The sequence below is a fragment of the Budorcas taxicolor genome, chromosome 2 (assembly GCF_023091745.1).
Source record: "Budorcas taxicolor isolate Tak-1 chromosome 2, Takin1.1, whole genome shotgun sequence".
Lineage (NCBI taxonomy): Eukaryota > Metazoa > Chordata > Mammalia > Artiodactyla > Bovidae > Budorcas > Budorcas taxicolor.
The window spans coordinates 12,264,945-12,280,388 of record NC_068911.1 but is presented as its reverse complement, the minus strand read 5'-3'; the positions used below and the strand labels follow the sequence as shown (position 1 = coordinate 12,280,388).

Genomic DNA, 15,444 nt, shown 5'->3' with positions numbered 1-15,444 from the left:
CCAGAGGAAAGAGAAAATAAGGCCACAACTTGCCTATCGTGCATGAAATAGATCTTAGAAAGAGAGCCGCTCTGATTTTCCCAACCTAAACTGAGGGCTGCCTGTCACTTACAAATACGAGTGCCTGTATGTGCCCAAATGTACGTACATGTGTAAGAGGGGTGTAATCTGAGCAGAACCTCTTCAATTAGTTACTCGATCTTGGGGGCTTGCAAAGAAAATAAGAGAGAAGCCAGGAGAAAAAGAAAACACGCTTTATTTGCCACCACCTTATTGGCTGGCTGTGTGCTGTCATTTTAGTCTGTCAAGTCCTTTGTTGGTTTATTATATTGCACTTGTACTTGCTTTTGAATGGCTTTACAAACACTGCATCACTTAAGTGCAAAAAAAAAAAAAGTTTGCAGTGATAATAAGTGAAAATTAAAGAAACAAGACATAACAGCTCTTTTAAAATTTATCTCTACATGGATATGTTCATACTAGTCCCCGACTTTGGACTTCTGAACAAATGGGACTTACAAACCCACTTTTAGGGCCTAAACTTCTGTAGCAAATGAGCAAAGCAGACACTATAGGGATTTACAAAATAATCAGTAAAATAATCAATATGGCATTCAAAAATTAACCTCTCAGGTTCATCACTTTTTTTTTGCTTTTATTTTTTAATTAATTTATTTAAATTGGAGGCTAATTACTTTACAATATTGTAGTGGTTCTTGACATACTTTGACATGAATCAGCCATGGGTGTACATGTGTCCCCCTATCGTGAATCCCTCTCCCACCTCCCTCCCCATCCCATTCTTTAGGGTTGTCCCAGTGCACTGGGCTTGAGTGCCTTGTTTCATGCATCGAACCTGGACTGGAGATCTACTTCACATATGGTAATATACACGCTTCAATGCTATCCTCTCAAATCATCCCCCCTCACCTTCTCACACAGAGTCTAAAAGTCTGTTCTTTATATCTGTGTCTCTTTTGCTGTCTTGCATATAGGGTCATAGTTACCATCTTTCTAAATTTCATATATATGCATTAATATACTATATTGGTGTTTTTCTTTTTGGCTTACTTCACTCTGTATAATAGGCCCCAGTTTCATCCACCTCATTAGAACTGCTTCAAATGCATTCTTTTTAATAGCTGAGTAATATTTCATTGTGTATATGTACCACAGCTTTCTTATCCATTCATCTGCTGATGGACATCTAGGTTGCTTCCACATCCTAGCTATTATAAACAGTGCGACAATGAACAATGGGGTACACAAGCCTCTCTCAATTCTGGTTTCCTCAGTGTGTATGCTCAGCAGCAGGGCTGCTAGACTGTGCGGCAGTTCTACTTCCAGTGCTTTAAGGAATCTCCACACTGTTCTCCATAGTGGCTGTACTAGTTTGCATTCCCACCAACAGTATAAGACGGTTCCTTTCTCTCCACACCCTCTCCAACATTTATTGTTTATAGACTTTTTGATAGCAGCCATTCTGACTGGCATAACATGGTACCTCACTGTGGTTTTGACTTGCATTTCTCTGATAATGAGTGATGTTGAGCATCTTTTCATGTGTTTGTTCAGTTCAGTTCAGTTCAATCGCTCAGTTGTGTCCAACTCTCTGCGACCCCAAGAATCGCAGCACACCAGGCCTCCCTGTCCATCACCAACTCCCGGAGTTCACTCAAACTCATGTCCATCGAGTCGGTGATGCCATCTAGCTATCTCATCCTCTGTCCTCCACTTCTCCTCCTGCCCCCAATCCCCCCCAGCATCAGAGTCTTTTCCAATGAGTCAACTCTTTGCATGAGGTGGCCAAATTATTGGAGTTTCAGCTTCAGCACCAGTCCTTCCAAAGAACACCTAGGACTGATCTCCTTCAGAATGGACTGGTTGGATCTCCTTACAGTCCAAGGGACTCTCAAGAGTCTTCTCCAACACCACACTTCAAAAGCATCAATTCTTCAGCGCTCAGCTTTCTTCACAGTCCAACTCTCACATCCATACATGACCACTGGAAAAACCATAGCCTTGACTAGATGGACCTTTGTTGGCAAAGTAATGTCTCTGCTTTTCAATATGCTATCTAGGTTGGTCATAACTTTTCTTTCAAGGAGTAGGGGTCTTTTAACTTCATGGCTGCAGTCACCATCTGCAGTGAAAGTGGAGCCCAAAAAAATAAAGTCTGACACTGTATCCACTGTTTCCCCATCTATTTCCCATGAAGTGATGGGACCAGATACCATGATCTTCGTTTTCTAAATGTTGAGCTTTAAGCCAACTTTTTCACTCTCCTCTTTCACTTTCATCAAGAGGCTCTTTAGTTCTTCTTCATTTTCTGCCATAAGGGTGGTGTCATCTGCATATCTGAGATGATTGATATTTCTCACGGCAATCTTGATTCCAGCTTGTGCTTCTTCCAGTCCAGCATTTCTCATGATGTACTCTGCATAGAAGTTAAATAAGCAGGGTGACAATATACGGCCTTGACGTACTCCTTTTCCTATTTGGAACCAGTCTGTTGTTCCATGTCCAGTTCTAACCGTTGCTTCCTGACCTGCATATAGCTTTCTCAAGAGGCAGGTCAGGTGGTCTGGTATTCCCATCTCTTGAAGAATTTTCCACAGTTTATTGTGATCCACACAGTCAAAGGCTTTGGCATAGTCAATAAAGCAGAAATAGATGTTTTTCTGGAACTCTGTTGCTTTTTCCATGATCCAGCAGATGTTGGCAATTTGATCTCTGTGTTTGTTAGCCATCTGTATATCTTCTTTGGAGAAAAGTCTGTTTAATTCTGTGGCCCATTTTTTGATTGGGTCGTTTATTTTTCTGAAATTCAGCTACATGAGCTGCTTGTGTATTTCTGAGATTAATTCTTTGTCAGTTGCTTCATCTGCTATTATTTTCTCCCATTCTGAAGGCTGTCTTTTCACCTTGCTTATAGTTTCTTTCATTGTGCTTTTAAGTTTAATTAGGCCCCATTTGTTATTTTTGCTTTTATTTCCATTGCTCTGGGGGGGTGGGTCATAGAGGATCCTGCTGTGACTTATGTCAGAGTGTTCTGCCTATGTTTTCCTCTAGGAGTTTTATAGTTTCTGGTCTTACATTTAGATCTTTAATCCATTTTGAGTTTATTTTTGTGTATGGTGTTAGAAAGTGTTCTAGTTTCAGTCTTCTACAGGTGGTTGACCAGTTTCCCCAGCACCACTTGTTAAAGAGATTGTCTTTTCTCTATTGTATATTCTTGTCTCCTTTGTCAAAGATAAGGTGGCCATTGGTGCATGGATTTATCTCTGGGCTTTCTATTTTGTTCCACTGATCTATATTTCTGTCTTTGTGCCAGTACCATACTCTCTTGATAACTGTAGCTTTGTAGTATAGTCTGAAGTCAGGCAGGTTGATTCCTCCAGTTCCATTCTTCTTTCTGAAGACTGCTTTGGCTGTTTGAGGTTTTTTGTATTTCCATACAAATTGTGAAATTATTTGTTCTAGTTCTGCGAAAAATACCACTGGTAGCTTGATAGGGATTGCACTGAATCTATAGATTGTGTTGGGTAGTATATTCATTTTCACTATATTGATTCTTTTGATCCATGAATATGATATATTTCTCCATCTATTTGTGTCATCTTTGATTTCTTTCATCAGTGGTTTATAGTTTTCTATATATAGGACTTTTGTTTCTTCAGGTAGATTTATTCCTAAGTATATGGATAGAGAGGCCTGGCGTGCTGCAATTCATGGGGTCACAAAGAGTCGAACACGACTGAGCTACTGAACTGAACTGTTTCCTAAGTATTTTATTCTTTTCGTTGCAATGGTGAATGGAACTGTTTCCTTAATTTCTCTGTTTTCTCATTGTTAGTGTACAGGAATGCAAGGGATTTCTGTGTGTTAATTTTATATCCTGCAACTTTACTATATTCATTGATTAGCTCTAGTAATTTTGTGGTGGTGTCTATTTAGGGTTTTCTATGTAGAGGATCATGTCATCTGCAAACAGTGAGAATTTTATGTGTTCTTTCCCAATCTGGATTCCTTTTATTTCTTTTTCTTCTCTGAATGCTGTGGCTAAAACTTCCAAACCTATGTTGAATAGTAGTGGTGAGAGAGGACACCCTTTTCCGGGGAAATGCTTTCAGTTTTTCACCATTGAGGATAATGTTTGCTGTGGGTTTATCATATATGGCTTTTATTATTTTGAGGTATGTCCTTTTATGCCTGCTTTCTGGAGGGTTTTTATCATAAATAGATGTTGAATTTTGTCAAAGGCTTTCTCTGCATCTACTGAAATAATCATATGGTTTTTATCTTTCAATTTGTTAATGTGGTGTGTATCACACTGCTTCATTTGCGAATACTGAAGAATCCTTGCATCCCTGGGATAAAGCTTACTTGGTCATGATGTATGACCTTTTTAATATGTTGTCAGATTCTGTTTGCTAGAATTTTGTTGAGGATTTTTGAATCTAAGTTCATCAATGATATTGGCCTGTAGTTTTCTCTTTTTTTGTGGCAGCTTTGTCTGGTTTTGGTATTAGGGTAATGGTGGCCTCACAAAATGAGTTTGGCAGTTTACCTTCCTCTGCAATTTTTTGGAAGAGTTTGAGTAGGATAGGTGTTAGCTATTCTCTAAATTTTTGGTAGAATTCACCTGTGAAGCCGTCTGGTCCTGGGACTTTGTTTGTTGGAAGATTTTCTATTACAATTTTGATTTCCATGCTTGTGATGGGTCTGTTAAGATTTTCTATTTCTTCCCGGTTCAGTTTTGGAAGGTTATACTTTTCTAAGAATTCATCCATTTCTTCCAAGTTGTCCACTTTATCGTCATATAGTTGCTAATAATAGTCTCTTATGATCCTTTGTATTTCTGTGTTGTCTGTTGTGATTTCTCCATTTTCATTGCTAATTTTGTTGATTTGATTCTTCTCTCTTTTTTCTCAATGCGTCTGGCTAATGGTTTGTCTATTTATCTTGTCAAAGAACCAGCTTTTAGTTTTGTTGACTATTGCTATAGGCTCTTTTGTTTCTTTTTCATTTATTTCTGCCCTAACCTTTATGATTTCTTTCCCTCTACCAACCCTGGGGTTCTTCATTTCTTCTTTTGCTAGTTGCTTTAGGTGTAAAGTTTGGTTATTTATTTGAGTTTTCTCTCATTTCTTGAGGAAAGCTTGTACTGCTACGAACCTTCCCCTTAGCACTGCTTTTACTGAATCCCATAGGCTTTGGTTTGTCGTGTTTTCATTTTCATTTGTTTCTATGCGTATTTTAATTTCTTTTTTGATTTCTTCTGCAATTTGTTGGTTATTCAGAAGTGTGTTGTTTAGCCTCCATATGTTTGGATTTTTAAGTTTTTTTCCTGTAGTTTACATATGATCTTACCACATTGTGACCAGAAAAGATACTTGAAATGATTTCAATTTTTTTTTACTTTACCAAGGCTAGATCATGGCATCCAGTCCCATCACTTCATGGGAAATAGATGGGGAAACAGTAGAGACAGTGTCAGACTTTATTTTTTTGGGCTCCAAAATCACTGCAGATGGTGACTGCAGCCATGAAATTAAAAGACACTTACTCCTTGGAAGAAAAGTTATGAGCAACCTAGATAGCATATTCAAAAGCAGAGACATTACTTTGCCGACTAAGCCGTGTAGTCAAGGCTATGGTTTTTCCAGTGGTCGTGTATGGATGTGAGAGTTGGACTGTGAAGAAGGCTGAGCGCCGAAGAATTGATGCTTTTGAACTGTGGTGTTGGAGAAGACTCTTGAGAGTCCCTTGTTCTACAAGGAGATCCAGCCAGTCCATTCTGAAGGAGATCAGCCCTGGGATTTCTTTGGAAGGAATGATGCTAAAGCAGAAGCTCCAGGACTTTGGCCACCTCATGTAGAGAGTTGACTCATTGGAAAAGACTCTGATGCTGGGGGGCATTGGGGGCAGGAGGAGAAGGGGACGACCGAGGATGAGATGGCTGGATGGCATCACGGACTCGATGGACGTGAGTCTGAGTGAACTCCAGGAGATGGTGATGGACAGGGAGGCCTGGCGTGCTGCGATTCATGGGCTCGCAAAGAGTCAGACACAACTGAGTGACTGAACTGAACTGAACTGAACTGAACTGAAGGCTAGATTCAAGGCCCAGGATGTGATCTATCCTGGAGAATGTTCCATGTGCACTTGAGAAAAAGGTGAAATTCATTGTTTTGGGGTGAAACGTCCTATAGATTTCAATTAGGTCTAACTGGTCCACTGTATCATTTAAAGTTTGCACTTCCTTGCTAATTTCCTGTTTGGTTAATCTATCTATAGGTGTGAGTGGGGTAGTAAAGTCTCACACTATTATTGTGTTACTGTTAATTTCCCCTTTCATACTTGTTAGCATTTCTCTTATATACTGCAGTGCTATGTTGGGTGCATATATAATTGTTACATCTTCTTGGATTGATCCTTTGATCATTACGTAGTGTCCTTCTTTGTCTCTTTTCACAGCGTTTATTTCAAAGTCTATTTTATCTGATATGAGTATTGCTACTCCTGCTTTCTTTTGGTCTCCAGTTGCATGAAATATCTTTTTCCAGCCATTCCGTTTCAGTTTTATGTGTCCCTTGTTTTGAGGTGGGTCTTGTAGACAGCATATATTGGGGTCTTGCTTTTGTAACCATTCAGCCAGTCTTCTGTCTTTTGGTTGGGGCATTCAACTCATTTACATTTAAGGTAATTATTGATAAGTATGATCCCATAAACAACATTTACTTTATTGTTTTGGGTTCGAGTTTATACACCCTTTCTGTATCCTGTCTAGAGAAGATCCTTTAGCATTTGTTGAGGAGCTGGTTTGGTGGTGCTGAATTCTCCCAGCTTTTGCTTGTCTGTAAAGCTGTTGATTTTTCCTTCATATCTGAATGAGATCCTTGCTGGGTACAGTAATCTGGGCTGTAGGTTTTTCTCTTTCATCACTTTAAGTGTGTCCTGCCATTCCCTTGTGGCCTGAAGAGTTTCCATTGGAAGATCAGCTGTTATCCTTATGGGGATCCCCTTGGGTGTTATTTGTTGCATTTCCCTTGCTGCTATTAATATTTGCTCTTTGTGTTTGTTCTTCATTAATTTGATTAATATGTGTCTTGGGGTGTCTTGCTTTGGGTTTATCCTGTTTGGGACTCTCATGTTCATCTTTAAAAAAAAAAATCAAAAACATCTACTGTATGCCAGACATTTTGCCACCTACTTGAAATATCTAAGAAAGGATCCCACAACTCATGTACATCAATGAAGTATTACACTAAAGTGGGATAGGCATGAAGCAGGCAAAATGCTTCCTATTGCTATATTTCACATTGGATGAAAACTTCAGCCCTGCATTATCACCAAAATAGAAAAACAGATCAATACAACAGAATTGAGAGTCCAGAAACAAGGCTACTGATATATGGACAATGGGTTTTCAGCAAAAGTGCAAAAACAATTCTGTGGAGAAATAATCTTTTTAACAAATGTCAATGGAACAAGTAGATAGCTACATGCAAACTACAGATAGACAGATAGATATTCATATATCCATATCTCAATCTATTAGAAACATTAACTCAAAATATATCATAAACCTAGTTTACAACCTAAAACTAAAAAACATCTACATGAAAACTTGTGCAAACTTCGGTTAGGCAAAGATTTTTCAGATATGTTACCACAAACATAATAAAAAAAAAAAGAACAACCTGATAAATTATACCTCATTAAAAATGTAAACTTCTACTCTTCAGAAGAGGTTGTTAAGAAAATGAAGATACAAGCCACAAGAAAAAAATATTTGCAACATGTGTATCTGATATAAGTTTTGTATCCAGAATACATTCTTTTAAACTCTTGAAACTACATAAAAAGAAAGCAACTCAATTTGTTAAATGGACAAAAGATTTATTACTTAACTAAAGAAGATAAATGGGTGGCAAATAAACACATGAAAAGATGTTTAGCAGCAGTAATCATTAAGGAAATGTAAATTATATCTACTACCTACATATTAGAATGACTAAAATGAAAAAGAATGACCATACCAAGTATGGGCAAGGATGTAGAGGAACTTTCATACACTACTGGTAGAAAGTGTAAATGGTACCATCACTTTAAAAAACAGTTTGACTGTTTCTTTAGAAATTCAAAGTATACCTACCATATGTATCAACTATTCTACTCCAAAGTATTTCCCCAAGGAAATGAAAACACATGCCCACATAGATTTGTACATGGGTGTTCCTATCAGCTTTGTTACAGCCTAAAACTGGGAAAAACTTAAATATACATCAACAGATGAATGAACTGTGATATAACCATAGAATCCAATATTCAGTTCAGTTCAGTCACTCAGTCATGTCCGACTCTTTGCGACTCCATGAATCGCAGCATGCCAGGCCTCCCTGTCCATCACCAACTCCTGGAGTTCACCCAAGGCAACGCTACTCAGTAATAAAAAGGAATAACCTATTTATGTATGCTACAACACGAATAAACCTCAAAACAACTGTGTTGAATAAAAAAAGAATACATTCTGTATGATTCCACTAACATAAAATTCTGAGAAATGTAAAATAATCAATAGCGACAGAAAACAGACTAGCGGTTCCCATGGAGGTACAGCAAAAGATTAAATGGGGACAAGAGGAAACTTCTGGGGTGATGGGCATTTTCCTTGTCTTGACCATGGTGATAGTTTCATGGGTGTATACACATGTCAAAAGTAAAAAAATGTCACACTTTTAATTCAGGCAATTTACTAGTGTGTCAATTATACCTCAATAGAGCTCTTTTTTTAAATGTCACAACTGGCTATCATGCACAGCTGACATATCATTATTACTAGATATCATAATTACTAGCTTATATTGAGTGTGCATCAGAAAGAACTCATCTTTCAGATTCTTGGAACAAAGGGATGGCCATACTCTGCAAGGACTGGCTTTAGACCACGAAGGCTCCACTGAAAACAACTCAGCTGTGAACCTGTGAAAACGAGTGGTCTCAAGCAGGCTCAGGAGCAGCGCCTGGTCTGCACACCACTGTCAGTGTCAAGGGGGACCTCACACTGTTCCTTGTCTTCTTCACCTATAACAGTCAAATCTCAGCTGTTCAGAGGCTGTTTAGTAGAGTTTGTCCTATTTCTCTTTCAAATACCTTGGTTACTGTTTGGCCACATCCTCTCTCATGAACACATGAATCAAACAGCAAAGAAAGAAAACATACATAACTTTTTACCATTTCTAAATGTAAAAACAAACAAGTACCTTACTAAAATACTATATACGATGCATAATGATGCATATGACATAGAGGAATCCAAATGGAGAGAAAAAAAGGTTTAAAAAGGGGGAGAGTGCAAGCACAGACAAAATCAGTCTATGAAAACACCTGTCAAAGGTGCAGAGCCACTGTTAGAAGTGAGGAGGGGGGGAAAAAAGGATCTCAAAACCAGCCGCTGAGAAGCTTTCCTAAATTCAGTTATGGGATGAGATCACAACTATCAGCTTAAGCGAGATTTTTGCACACTCTGTGAATTGAAAACGTCCCAGCAGTCTCCCATTGCCATAGATAATTGAGAGTTGGCTGCTGTTAAACCTTAACATGCTCAAAGCGGCTGAGTCCCTGGCAACCAGATGCTACTGCTTAAAACAGTTTAGGCTCTTAGCCCTGAAGGATTCCTAAAATTGGATTACAGTCCCTCCAGATAATCTGAGAAATACAGCATGACGAAAAGGAAACCTTAAAAAAAAAAATTAACTCCTCCATAACAGCAGCATTCTGAAAGCTGAGTGCAGCATGACTGAGGCAGAAAATCTCATCAGTGAGGGGCTTAAGGGCAATGATGTACACAAAGGGCAAGTCCAGAAAGGGAAGGGGAACCCACACAACAGAGGGGAGCGTCAGGAAGCCAGAAGAGAAAGTAAGCACCATGCAATTCTCAGGCTTTTTGGAGGGCAAAGAGAGTCTGGTGTACTGCCTTGAGAGAGGGTCACAGAGCACACAAATTCCTACTGCTTTCTCATGCATTCAAATATAACCCAAGGAGGTCACACTCAAATCTGAGAGGATGTGTAATCCTAATGAGACCACTTTTAACGAGTCATTACTCATTTTTGACTAGGCATTCCACGCAAAACATGGGGAAAGGGTTAGTGCATGTGCTTGTTACAGTGCAGCAAGTGTGCTTAGTCACTTCAGTCATGTCCAATTCTTTCTGACCCCCATGAACCACAGTTCTCCAGGCTCCTCTGTCCATGGGATTCTCCAGGCAAGAATACTGGAGTGGGTTGCCATGCCCTCCTCCAGGGGATCTTCCCCACTCAGGGATCAAACCCATGCCTCCTGCGTCTCCTGCACGCAGGTGGATTCTTTACCACTGAGCACCGTGGAAGCCCACTGCAGCAAAATAATCAGTAACTGGTCCTTTGCTGTAACACTCAGGTTTAGCTCCACAGGGAGACTGGCTATAACTTCATCATCTCTGAATTCCTAGCAAGAGGACACAGAATGACATGCACAGTGAGCTGTTTTTGAACAAAAGAATTAGAGAGAGGAGGACACTGTGAGCGCTCCTCTTACCCTTGGGGTTGCTCTCCGACCCTATGAGTCACATCCCTCCTCTGCTCTCACATTTCCACCCAAGAACCTTCAAGCTTATTATTCCCCACCACATCATTGGTAAAGTCATTACTATCCCCGTGTATATTAAGAGGGGGTGAACAGATCCTCAAGAGATATCGCAAGTTACCCCATTAAATACAAGAGAAACCAATAAAGGGCACTGACTGGGAAAATGACAAGTCTTGCCATCATCTTTGTGGCTTGATCTCATGGCCAGATTAACATTTTGGGGGTCTCAATACCTCTCTATTCACAGAAAAATCAGCAGTGGTTGATACTGTCATCCATATATTCAAGACAAGGACTCTGATGAGCCAGTGACAACCTCTTCATATACGGACATTTGATCCAGATAAATAATAAAGTACAGATTTTCATTTTCTTCCCTTAAAATGTTTCCAATTTGTTCTCTTACCCAAGTGCCCACATACTACTACACCTTCATTTTAAATGACCAATGTCTGGCCCCTAAGTGAATCTTTAATTACTTAAGGAAAGAGAGTGAAATGAAATGAACCACAGGGGAAATAAAAAGCAAAATAAGGATTGGGATTCTGAGTCATGGAGGAGTCCTCCATTCTTTTCTGCCATGCTAAACCAGTTCTGATCCTCACTGTTTCCTTTAACCTTCCCCAGAAGAGAAAAAAGGAAAACAAAATCCTGATGTGATTCAGATCTTACAAAGTGGGGAAAAAAGGGAGGACCACTAATATGTCCTTCTAGCTCCGGCTCTTAAGAAATTAAACCTCTACTAACAGGCAGTTGAGAACACCTTGATATTTGACTTTAGTTAGGGCTGGCTGTGCTTTCGTAGAAACAGAGGCGGTGTATGGTTATGAGCAACCACTTTTTGAAGAGGCTCACTAAGGAGAACAAAATCTGTCTCTTTCTCTCTCTCTCTCTCTCTCACACACACACACACACACACACACACACACACACAGCCTAATTCTGTCCACTCAGCAAACAGGACACAATTTCACAAAAGGTAACTTAGTGTTTAGGATTATTCAGTAAGAGGAAAAGCCACTTCTGGCAAAATTCACATTATGTAGCCCAAATATAAATAGTTTATACAGCAATATTAGGTAGGGTATATGGATAAAAGACAATCCCTTTATGGCTCGAGTTTTTCAAGTAGTTCAAATAGGTTTTTAGAGAACAATGAAATCATTAATTCCTTCAGTACTAATTCTATAACGTTCTCCCAACTTCCCAGAAACTGTAGTCAACTTTCCAATGGAAACAAGCAGGCATCCATTCATTTACAAAACACTGATGTAGAAAACCAACATACCCATGAATATATATATTAATACCTCCCCACACTCCACAAACAATCGTTACATCCTTTCTCAAACCAGTCTTAACTGGCTTGTCAATGGCACAGACCAGTCTGTTTCAGTGTCTGAAAACTTAGGGTCCTCCATGAGATAATCTCTTAGGTTGCGTCAAACTCCTTGATGTTATTATTATCCTCAGAGGTTATTTGACACATATAAAACATTCAACCAATTGTAGACTTCAGAGTTCACTGATTCAGTAGCACTTTTTTTTCCAGATCACATTTTCCAGAATTAAATATCTCTATGAGATTTCTCTGATATAAAAGCATGTTCTTTTGATTTGAGAACTAGGCATGGTTCTGATTTGAGAACTAGACATGATTTAACAAAAGGTTAACACAAATTTCTGACTATAAAGCAAGGACTAATTTATGACTTTTCACAACCACTAATATTTGTATAGCAACTGAGAGTTGTGACTGTACAACAAGCTTACCTTTTAAAATCATCATTTCACTTGATTTCCTAATAACCCATACAACAGGCACCATCATTTTCATTTTCTAAATGAGGAAAACGAGGTTTGGTATACAAATAACATCCCAAAGTCAGAGAGTCAGCTCTTGTCAACACACTTGGGGTCCTTTGGCTCTAATCCTAGTCTCATTCACTAACACCAGGTCGTTAGAGCCTTATTTGTTAAGTGTCAGGATTATGACCTTTTGTTTGAAGAAAATTTTAAATTATAGTTTAGTACTGTCTCATTATAAAATCCTTCTTCTCACCTCCATTTCCCCTCCAAAGCATAATTAGGGAAAGGCTATGCCCCTTACATCAAGCATCTGAAATCCTTCTGAAGGATTTAGATCAGCAATACAAATCCAGACAGAAATAAAAGGTTTGGTTTTTATCTAAAACTGACAATTTTCACCATTTTATTTCAAGGGTGAAAAGTGGCAAAGAATGACACACTTCTGACGTTAAAAAAAAAAAAAAAAAAAAAAAAAAAACAACAAATTACACAAATGCTCCAGACCCTGAATTCCACATGTTCTGCCTATGTGGCTCAATAATTATTAACGGATAATGGTAGCAGCTATAAATACCCACAGGTGCAAAAAAAAAAAAAAAAAAAGCCACCAGAAATTGTTTAGCATATACTGCAAATGCTCTATCACTAAGTGAGACACAAACACAGGTTTCATGGCAAGACTTCCCAGTCTGGGAGCTTGTTTACATGGTTCCAGCCTCTGAATGCACTCTCCCTTCCACTGCCTTTCCCATCAATTCCCATCTTATATTTCAGATTTTAACCAGAAGCATTTTCTTTCCTTTAGCATCATATGAGGGAAAATACAATGAACTACCCTGCAGGCTCTCACAGAATCCAGAAAAGTACTTAAGAGGTACCCATTGACCTGAGAGGCAGTGTCCGTTTGCACAAGAGACCTGGATGCTAAGTTTGAGGCAATTATGTCATGCAAAGATGCCCAAACTTTTACTCAGTTTGTTGAACAAGTCACAGCCTTTTCTCTATACCAAAGCTTCCTATAGATAGATTTAGTGATGTTTAGATACTTATTGGGTCTATCAGATTTGATAATGGAATCAATCTCTCCCTTTAGAAGCTCTGGGTTAATGGCAAAGTTTATTAAACTGCAAGCAGTCATTCAGAAAAGATCAATAGAGACATGATTACAGAGTAACCAGAGGATTAAACATGAGATTTATCACAAAATTAAACTGAATTAAATGTTCTCTGATAGCACTTGAAATGCTGTCGATATGTTTAACTCATGATCTATGCTTTCTGTGTTTACCTAATAGGCATAGGGATGTTTGATTTGAGAAAATGATTGCTATTTAAAAACATAAGCCACAGAGATTTGCTGAAAGACTCGAGAGTCCCTTCTGAAAATGTTCACCCATTTTTAAGAAGCAGCACTTTAATTTCTCCATTAGAGCCGTCCACAGTTTAACTCAGTAATTTTGAGTTACTCGGTACATAGCCCATTCTTCCCATCCCTAAAGCTCACGCATATAGGCATCCCTCACTTTTCTAAAGTTCACTTTATGCCACTTCACTTTTGCAAAAAACCCTACATTTGCATCTGTTTCCCCTAACCAAAAGAAATCTGAAGAGGATTTTTCACTTTTATGGAAAGAGGTGAAAAGCAAAAATAGTATTCAGTGTCTGTTTTGCAAAATGCTTCGAGAGAAGCAGCATTCACCCCAAACAGCAAGAGTGACCCCACCAAGCTCCTTCCCTGGAAACTACACTCTGCCTCTCAGCATCTAGTTGCCATACCTTTGAACAGCGTCTGTGCACATCTGTGCTTTATATTGATTTATTTTGTGCATCTGTGTCCTAAAGTAGTTGCTTCTTGGCTCTATGCCATTTTGGCTTACGAAAGATTTCACAGGAACTTTCAGACAGTGGGGGAACCCTGTATACCCTCACAGGCACATATCTCAGAAACTGTCTGCAAGTCACATCCTTGAAACCATTTCCTCCTCTTTAAAAAATTTCCTTCCCTTCTCTCACACAAAAAGGTGTGGTGTGACACTGGGCCTTGATCCCCTGAGGAAAGAGGGCTGGAAAATGTCATCTAGATGTAGGAAAATCAACCCTTCTACATCCTGGGAGAATTTATTGATACCACCACAAGCTTAGCAAATCACATTCATAAAAGTGAAATCCTGTTCACAGGCTATGAAAGGTAACCACTGGCTAAACAAACTGGCGACAACATATACTCTCATCACCAGTGGAGGAGTCAGTATACATGATGGCTGCTAAGACTGATATCAATACCACAGTGAGAGAGCACAGCTCTGCAGGACCTGAGACGATAAAGGCCGATCCTGCTGTGAGAGCTTGGGAGGGTGTGCGCGCAAGCAGATGGGCTGGCAGGGAAATCAGTCATGGAGCAAACACTGAGCCTGAGGTTTCAGCTACACCTTGGATGGCAGCGGGTCTGAGGGAGACGTCCCCTTTCCCCTGGGCCTGAGGTTTCAGCTACACCTTGGATGGCAGCGAGTCTGAGGGAGACGTCCCCTTTCCCCTGGGCCTGAGGTGTAAGCTACGCCTTGGATGGCAGCGAGTCTGAGGGAGGCGTCCCCTTTCCCCTGGTCTAGTTGCTGTCGCGTTGCTATCACACACACCCACACACAGCGTCGGCCCTGCCCTGAGGAGCTGCGGGCTGCGGTGGCTTCAGCTGCAATCCAATATGGCAGCCGTTGGGAAAGAGAGGGGAGAGGAGACGAGTTGGAAACGAGATGCTGGGGCTGATACCACCCTGTAGTTCTATCGTCCCCTCGTCAGCACACTGATTTACACCAGAGCCACTGCTTTTCTTCTCAGCAGTTATCCACTGTTACTATACCATTTAGTGCTGTGGGTAGTCCACAAAATTTCTCGATTCCTCAGGGACCAAGAATGCCATCCAGCCTGCTGTAGAGAGGAGCTCTGCACCCAACGCTAAAAGCCAGGGCTACTTTGAAGGACATGAAGCCAAAGCTGCTTACCTCA

At 39.8% G+C, this 15,444-nt stretch overlaps 1 protein-coding gene across 1 annotated transcript in view; it reads right to left on the bottom strand.

The window, feature by feature from the left end:
* The window catches only part of AUTS2 (activator of transcription and developmental regulator AUTS2), a 1,205,988-nt gene that overhangs the window by 908,662 nt on the left and 281,882 nt on the right, over positions 1 to 15,444 (bottom strand). The window lies entirely within an intron of this gene.